Here is a 9,687-nt window from a genome sequence, read left to right on the forward strand (position 1 = left end):
ACCACCTCTTTAAAGTACATGGGGCGGCTAATCTTCGGCCTCCTGTCCTCTCTCTCTCTCTGTGGCGGACCAGCGGTTTGAAAATCGTTTGTCGCCACTAAGTGACAGTCTGCGGCCGGTCTGCTTGGCAGGAAGAAGAGCAGAGATGGACGCTCATACCTCACTGCCTGCCAGCCGCACCACAGGAGGCGCCTGATGTTATAGAGCTTGAGCCACACACACACACACACACACACACACACACACACACACACACACACACACACACACACACACACACACACACACACACACACACACACAATAACATGCTAGAAAGGAGGCTGTCCAAGTGCATTCCTTGCCCTCGCGAACATGCAATACATGCACAACAATTTCACATGCGAACGGGGATGAAAATTCATACAAGGATGTGGTAACACGCGTGTGATCACACAGAAGTTGCATGCCACACATGCCCACTGCACTCACACATAGTCAACATGTAAATAAACAACAACAGGGGCCCTCTAGTTTGATATGACTTATGCAGTTATTTGTCACGCTATAGCCTACTGTGGCCACCGCTGGGCTCAGATTAGCGCCTGCTCACATGGATGGATCATAGTCTTAACTGAAAATGACTTAGATTTAGACATGCAATATTAAGATGCCCTTATATGGACATGCAACACAGCAACTGTCACTGAGCTAATGGACCATCAATGGCACTTGATATGTGATCATGTGGCGCGCAAAACGCTTGTCTAGTCTTGGATGCTCTTTGCAATAAATACACGCCCTCATTCCGTATGCCTACTTTGATTTATTTACTTTTTTTCTCACCGGTTTCTTCAATTCATTCCATTTAAAGATGACATCGTGGTGTGATACATGTCCGTATGAAAGTGTAGCACAGATGCAATGTGTCAGAAATACCTGTCAACTATTTTCATCCACCATGACTGATCTGTTGGATCATAAAAAGCAGCTTTAATGTTCTCTAATGGGCTCAATTAGTTGTAGGGTATATGCTATATATTGTATTACAGCAGCACCCACTGGCCTCTATACTGTACATCAAAGGCACATCCAGTGGGGTGTGTCTTTTATCCTCATGTCACTTATAGAGTTATGGTCTTCTTTCATGACGACATAATGGTATTACAGGGGGCAGCAAGTTCACACACACACACACACACACACACGCGCACACACACACACACACACACACACACACACACACACTCACACACACACACACAAACACACGCATGCACGCACACACACACACACACACACACACACACACACACACATACGTACATTCAGTCACGCAAAAGGATGCCATTCTTTTCTCTCCCAAAATTTGGAATGCTACCCTTTTCTGCATCTCTCACCTAACACGCGCCCTTCAAGTACAAATTGTCATTAGAAACGACAGCCTGTGAAGGAAAACAAGTGTGCGTGGAGGAAGGGATTTGGCTGAAGGCAATGAGAAAGAGAGAGAGAGTGAAGGAGAGATGGATGGATGGGAAAAAGGGGAACGAGAAAAGGAATGGTGACCACAACTCCAATGAAATGTCACCCAATGTGTCACCACGTGTTGTGGCTACAGAGTGAATACCAACTCATTTTAAATGCAGGAGGGCAGGGCACATTTCTCTCAGTGAATCACTTTTTTGTGTCGTTTTCATGTCACAGTAACCACACGATTTGACTTTAGTGGTTACAATTGGTTTGTATTTCAATCAATGAGGATTGATTTATTGACTAGCTGTTTTATCTCTAATGGAACCGTGTACACAAAATGATCAGGGCTGTCATACTTTTGGAACTATTTTGACCTTTGTGACATTTTCCCACTTGCACAATGCATTGCGTAGACTACAAAGACACCCAAAATGTTGCCATGGAGAGAGATTTGGGGGGGGGGGGGGGGGTGATGCACCCTGAGGGAGACCATAATGGCAGGATCCACCTCAACACACCCCCAACCTTAAGGTGCAGCCAGCCTGAACAGCTATGAATACTTTTGCTTTTTAGATGTCGTTGAATGAATCTGGAACCCGTTTACATGGGCCAGAAGAAAAAAACAATTCTTCACATATATAAATACTATCTTAAAACCTCAATATCCGCTGTTTGTTTTTGTTTTCTTGTGTCTCTTGAATAATCCGCAGTAGCTCTGAGTCGAGCGGCTGATTGGAGGAAAGATTAAAAAAATAAAGGGCTGTCTGGTGGCACACTAAAGCTGTGGAAAAAAAATCTCAGTTTAGTGTAAAATTGAAGGGATATTAAGGTTTTGAGGTAACATTTATATATGTGGAAAAAAAATATTCTGGCCCCCTCTGCAACAGTACAAGGTTGACTTCTGTTTCTCCCTTAAACTTCTTAAAATGACTGCGCTGACTGCCAGCTCCATAAGGTAACACACTTACTATGCCTAAGTACCTCATACAACCCCACTTCAAAAACACTGAACTATCCCTTTAAGGCGTTGTTTGACAGGACACTAGGAAAGAAATTACAATAACAAATGCCAAAGACAATATTCTATATTGTCTGTGGCACCAAGCCCAATAGTGGCGTTCCTTTTAAGCTTTACTTTACAGCAGCGGTGCCAGGTTGAAGAATAGAAGAACGACAGCTCTGTGTATGTATGGAGGCAATACATCCATATGGGGTTATACGGTTACTAAATATCGCTTATTAGCTTGACAATCCATTCAATTGTTTTTGTCTATAAAAAACATCAGTAAACTGAAAAATTCCCATTACACTTCCTCAAAGCCCCCGATCAGTTCAAAACACAAACATATGTATTTCACTCTCATATATAAATCAGTCCAGCCATCGATGTACTCTTCCCATGCTGCTCATAGTGTTTCATTTAAAGCAGCCTCTTTTTGTTTAACATGAAACGAAAAGGGAACGCACGCAACGTACAAAAAGAACAGCATGTCTCCTTTTGAGCTCGCTGCTGTCCTCAGATAACCCCACCCAAACTGGTCCCTATACGCTCCACCTAATACTAGCGTAGGTCTGTGCGTATGTGTGTGTGTGCCAGGGGGCGTGCATCGGCTGCAGTGTTTGACGCCACATGTGCAGCACCATTTGAGCATTTGATTGGCTCTTACTCGAGACTCTTTGTTTGATGGTGTCAATGCAATTTTGACACGTTTAAAAAAATAATAGTATTGGTAGTTGTGGGGCTCAAAGGCATCATGCAGCAGGGCACAGCTATGGAGGAAACAAAGGAACATGGGAGTGAATGGTGCATGTGCCTTAACAGATTGTTTGAGTGTATCAGTTGAACTCAGACATACTATAGGATAGGTGAAGCCATGTATTATACGTGTGTGGAGTTTGCTGCCTGGGTCCTGTGTGTGGCAATGTGATATGACATTCCCTTCACATGCTATACCTATTTAAGTGTGGCTGTGTGTCTGAGTGTGTGTATGAGTGTGTGTATGTGTGTGTGTGTGTGTGTGTGTGTGTGTGTGTGTGTGTGTGTGTGTGTGTGTGTGTTGTGAGATGCGTCAGGGACAAAGAGTTCACACTGCAGCAGTCCTGTCTATCTCCCACATCCCTCCCTCCCTCTCTCCCTAATTCTGCATCCATCTCTCTCTCTCTCTCTCTCTTTCTCGACTTTGCCTGAGAGTCTGTTTCCCTCTCCTCAAATGATCTGTCAGTATTTTTTTTTTCGGTCTATCTGGTTAGCACAGCCTGTCTGTACATTTTGTGCCACATGTGCTTGTACGAACCTGCCCTGCCCGAAATTATAGTTACATGAAATGTTTCATCACATCAAAGCAATTTGAGCATTCTTTGGATAATTGTAGTGTTTAAGGGTTCATTGATTGCTGATTTTCACTTAATATTTAGATTCAGTCCTATTTGAATATCTACCTCAAACAATACCAGTAGGTGTGTGTGTGTGTGTGGCTTTCTTCTTTGCGTGCCCTTTGACACATAGATTGATTTGTGTGTGCACATGTGTGAGCCCACCTCCCATCTCTTTTTCATTCCAGCTGCTCATCTTCAATCTCTCATCTGACCCCTGCTGTCTGTCTGTCTGTCTGTCTCTCTCCCGCTCTCCCTTTCGCGATACATCTCTTGGCAGTGTATGGCCGATCCTCCCACGTTGTGTGTGTGTAGTTTACCCACTGTCTGCCTGTGTGTGTGTGTGTGTGTGTGTGTGTGTGTGTGTGTGAGTGAGACTCTTTGATGCATCCCTTTTTTTTTTAAGCTGTCGGGTCTGCCACTGAGGGAGACATTTGATGTGTGTGAAGCTGGTTGGTACTGATGTCTGCTCGTGATGTAAGGTGTACACTCTGCACAGTGTGTGTGTGTGTGTGTGTTTGGGAGAGAGAAAGAGAGAGTGTGTGGGAGAGTATAATGTCTAACCTCATACGGATATAGAACCCACTCAAAGTATAGGGTTTTCTTTTGTCTTGAATGTGTGTTTGTATCCATTCCATACACAATTTTTTTTAAGTGTACTACCAGACATGTCAACAGTGTGTCTTAGGTGTGTACGTGATGTGTGGGCATCCAAGTAGCAGTCTGTGTGTGTGTGCATGTGTGTGTGTGTGCGTGTGTGTGTGTGTTTGTGTGTGGGTACAAGTCTGCAGAGTGTAGATGTGCTTGTGTACATTTTGGTCTAGCACGAATGGTGTGTGTATCAGTATCAGTACTGCCAGTGTGTATTTGTGTGTGTGTGTGTGTGCGTGTGTGTGTGTAAGAGAGAGAGAGGGTGCCTATGTGTGTGTGTACAGGGAGGGAGGCAGACTTGAGTGTCGGGAACACAGAGTTCAGACCACTGCGCCAGCCCTCCCACTCTCCCCCTGCCTCTCCTCTCCTCTCCTCTCCCTGCATCCATCCATCCATCCTTCCTCCCTTCTTCTTCCTCTTCCTTTCCTTCCCTCCATCATCTCCCTTTCAGTCCTCTCCTTTTCCTCTCCTTCCTCCTCTTTCTCTTCTCTCCTCTGACTCTCCACCCTAACTATCATTGCCCTTCTTCTCTTTCTCTCCATCTTTTATTACTTCCTCCTTCTCCTCCTCCATCCCTCTCTCACCTCTTTTCCTCCCCTGCTCATCCCTCCCTTCTTCCTCTCCTCCTCCCCACCTCCCTCTTTGTGTTTCTCCCTCTGTACCTACCGACGTCTGAGGCGACCCACTCAGACGTCGATGAATAATTCAGACTGTGTTGCACTGCAGGTTTTCCCCATCTCCGCCCACACGCCTTCCCTCTCCTCTCCTCTCCTCTCCTCTCCTCTCCTCTCCTCTCCTCTCCTCTCCTCTCCTCTCCTCTCCTCTCCTCTCCTCTCCTCTCCTCTCCTTTCCTCTCCTCTCCTCTCCTTTCCTACTCTACTCTACCTCTCCTTTCCTCCTCCTCCGCATCATCCATCCTACCTTCCTCACATCTTTTTCTGCAAAAACGGGAAGAATTCTCAAAAAAATCCACGCTCTCTGGGCTGCTTTTATCTATTTTTTTGGCAGACTGTATGATTCTTATATTGGATGATGATGGTCGAGTGATTGAACAATTTGAGTGTGTGACGGAATGGGGAATTTATAAAAAAAAAGAAAGCAAAGGAGTGAGAGATCCCCTTTAGTGTTTAGTATTCTACAGCCCTCTCTGCAGGGGTATTCTGGGTGTGTGGTGTTTCCTCTCTCTCTCTCTCTCTCTCTCTCTCTCTCTCTTTTACACACTTTAAGAGGAGGTGCCATGCGCAAAAGCAGGGCTCTCCCACTACCCCTCCCTACCTCAGCACATACACACGCACACAGGCATGAGCACGCACGCAGGCATGAGCACACACGCACACACATGCACACCCTACTTGTATCTTTGTGAGGATACTCATTCACATAATGCATTCCTTAGCCACTTACCCTGACCTTAACCAACCCAACTAAAAGCTTAACCACAACTCTTACACTAACAGTAACCTAAAGCTAATTCTATTACCTGAACCTTGAAACCAAGTCTCAACCTCAAACAGGCCTTTAAAGAAGTGAGGACCAGGCAAAATGTCCTCACTTTCCAAAATGTCCTCACTCACACGTGGTTAAAAGCTTAAATTGGTCCTCAAAAAGTAGCTTGTACAAGTCCCCCCCCTACACACACACACACACACACACACACACGCACACACACACACACACACACACACACACACAGCATCACCTTCTCCCTTTCCATTTCCCGTTACTACTGATTTGTGACGAGGCTAGGCACCGAAGGCTCAGAGAGGAGAAGAGGAGGATGAGGGATGAAGGATGGAGGGAGGGAGAGAGAGCGAGTGTCGGAAGGAGTGAGTCACTGAGTGGACGGTCAGTGGAGAGCAACGTGCTGAGAGCTTGGCAACCAGGAAACCTAGGAACACCGCGGGGCTGAGCCTTTCCAAGAATCTGCCTGTGATAATTCACTGATAATCCAAAACAACACACACACACACACACAGACACAAAACACACACTCGCACACACACACACACAGACACACAACACACACTCGCACACGCACACACTTGCACATACACACGCACGCACGCACACAGACACACACACACACACACCTCACCTGCTTTACAGGAAAGAATGACGCCTCTTGATAGTGTCTGACGCATGGCTGTGAAATGGGAGTGGGGAAGGGGGTAAAAAATGTGAGGGCGATTCCTATAAGATGTCTTGTCATTATCGGTCACTAAAGGCTCTCAAGAGGATCCGGCCTATCAATACTGTAATACAGTTACAAACACTACATGTCCCTCATGAAATATTCACTTACTACAGCTGATTTATTAGATGAGACCTCTGCAGTCGTAATCCCGACGCAAGGCAGACCTTTACATCATCCCTGAGAGTGGATTTAATAGGTGAATTTAATAAATGACCTTGGCTTAAAGAAGAAAATGACTGAAGGCGGCCTACGATAAATCATTCACAGAGTGGGTGGTGCTGATGTTTTAAACATATTGCTTGTATGTTTGATGAGTTATAGCAGCTTTTTATGTGGCTGTATATCAGTGGGCAGCCAGAAATGGGCAGGGGGAATCAGAATGTGAAAAAAAAAGAAGGCAGACAAGATTTTTATTTGTTGTAAAGAAAGACAAAACAAATGAGGTTTTCATGGAAACTACTAAAGTAAGGAATTACCAGTAAAAACAAAGTCCAGTGTATTTTTTCTCTCATAACTCACGGGTCTGATGCTGCTTATCTTTAACGTGCACAGGACCTGTATCAGCCTTAAAAGGGGAAAAGAGGCAAAAGACCAAAATAGAATGGGACAGGTCACGTTGGAAAAAAAGGACAAAAAGAGACAAACAACCCAAAAAAGGGAGGATGGAAAAAAGAGGGATAGAAGCAACAGATACCAAAACACGAGGTAGAGGAGGAGGAGGAGTGGAGGCAGAGAGGGACAAAAAGGGGTTGATATTTACATCAGGCTGCTGCTCTCCTGAAGTGGCAGTTGCCATGGCGACTTCGCCCCAGCGTCTGAGCATTCCAGGTTTTTGGAGACAAATGTGGGAGGGGCTGGAGCGCCGGGGGAGTGTGCACCGTCAGCCAATGGCAGCCCTCAGCTGGGCTCTGACACACATCCCACATGAAGAGCCACCGGTGTTAACGAGGTTACACAATGTTCTCCCAAAAAATAAAAACACAGACCCTGACTGAATCACATTGCTTCAAAAAAACAAGGCCGGGCTGGTCTGGACTGAAGGCCTATGACTCAGGTTGTTTATGTGTGGCTGTGTGCCGAAGGAGAGATGGGATAGTTTAGAGCAGAAAAATACCCAAATAGGACCAAAACACAGAAAGGACATAAATACAGACATGCTCATGACTCATCAGACAGAAAGTGACCAGACACTCCAACAGACCAGTCTACACCCCTCCCCACCACCCCCCTCACACACACACACACACACACAAAGCAATTCACTTTCTATAATTAATCGACTGACAAAGCAGATCTAGAGATGGGTACACAGAGTCCTGGAATGTTCTGTGTCTCACCCAGACACACCACATGACCGGAAAATGAACAGAAACATTGTTATCTTTTAAGGACCATGAGGATGACATTGCATGCATTTTTAGACAGGCAGATTAAACTTCTTGGTTATCTATAACAGTAACTTTCACCTCCACGTGAAGTGGGATGTTGTATGAACTGTGGATTTTTTTCATAATTTGTAATATTTTTGGCAATGTGGCAATCTGGAACTACATTCGACCATTGTCCAGGTGTGGCACGTGTAACTCGTCTTTGACCTTCTAATTTGTCTCCACAGTTTTGGCATGTACACTTATTTACTTTCTGACACACTTAGCACAAATACTGGAATCAAGTAGAAGCACCTCTGTCCAAAGGTTATAACAAAAATGTACACCTATCAGCACCTGTTCAGCTTACTAATAACATGTTACAGTGTGTTACATGCCAGACTGTACCTTTTTAAATAATAATTTCCCCCTGTTTTCTGTCCTTGTGCAAGGCTAAACCATGCCCGGCGCCAAGGGCAGGCCAGACCGGGCTGGGCCCGCCCATTTGATGTCTTTGCCCTTGTAAAAATAAAATGTATTTTACTTTTTTATTTGATTTTTTATGCTAAGATCTATATGATGTCAGATACTATGTCAAATCTCAAAAAATTATTGTTAAACGAAATAAAAAGTGTGTAGAAAATAGAGACTATTGACATAGGCCTATGTGTAAACCTCTCACTATTCAGAATACGTCACACGAGCGACGGCGTTACGTTAGCCCAGTAGCCGTCAAATTCAAATTGGTGGCCTAGCCCGCCCTGGTGTTTTGTGACAGAAAATGGATATCAGACGTTGGTGAAATACTAATACTAATCCGGAAAAGATTACCTGCGGTAGTAGGAGCATGTCGCTAGGTGGCGCCTCCCTTTGTTTGTTGTGGAATGTAATGTTGAACATGAAGAAGAAGTGCTCCTCCGCTAAACTATACAGTCTATGAGTGAAGTCTCCGTTTTATATTCTTTATTTTGTAATGAGTTGGAGTAGGCAGGATTCTCGGACTATGTTCCTGAACGCATGTAGGCTTATGCTTAATAGATATAGTGCCGTAGAGACCTGGTCATCAATGTGTAATAAAAGTACAGTGAGGAGAATCCCACAAGTTGCCTACCGAGTCTTCATGCTAACCGGAGCTGTTGCTATCGGACCATAATAACCATAACCATTCACCGTTACACACAGTAAGTCAAGTTAGCTTAAAGTGTGCTTCATCCACGCAAATCCCACCTCATTCAGCTCAGTTTTGAAAAGGACTTGACTAAAAAATGCAAGGAGCAGTGGAAGGACCGTTTGCTGAGGAGGATTCCACAGGGAAAAGACGTCTCCAGCTTTACTAGCGTCAATCGGTGAGTTAACTATTTTCATTATTATTAAATCTCACGCTGTTCAGTCAGTGTTGCAGAATAGGGTTGTTGCATAGGCCTATAGTGATTTTGCTGTGGTCAGCTTGCTTGGACAAGTGTAACGTTGAGGCCTAAGCAAAGCTGTGATTTTGTCATTTTTTGTATGTTTATGTTATTTGCTCGACTGCGTGGCGCGGTATATTGCTGTTGGCGTCATGATTTGGAATTTAATTTGTGCAAAGGTTTTTTGTATTTGGCTGTTTGTGTGTGTGTTAATGTGTATTATTCGCGAGCTGCGTGCGTCTAA

This window comes from Ammodytes marinus (assembly GCF_949987685.1).
Source record: "Ammodytes marinus genome assembly, chromosome: 22".
In the NCBI taxonomy this organism is placed as follows: domain Eukaryota; kingdom Metazoa; phylum Chordata; class Actinopteri; order Uranoscopiformes; family Ammodytidae; genus Ammodytes; species Ammodytes marinus.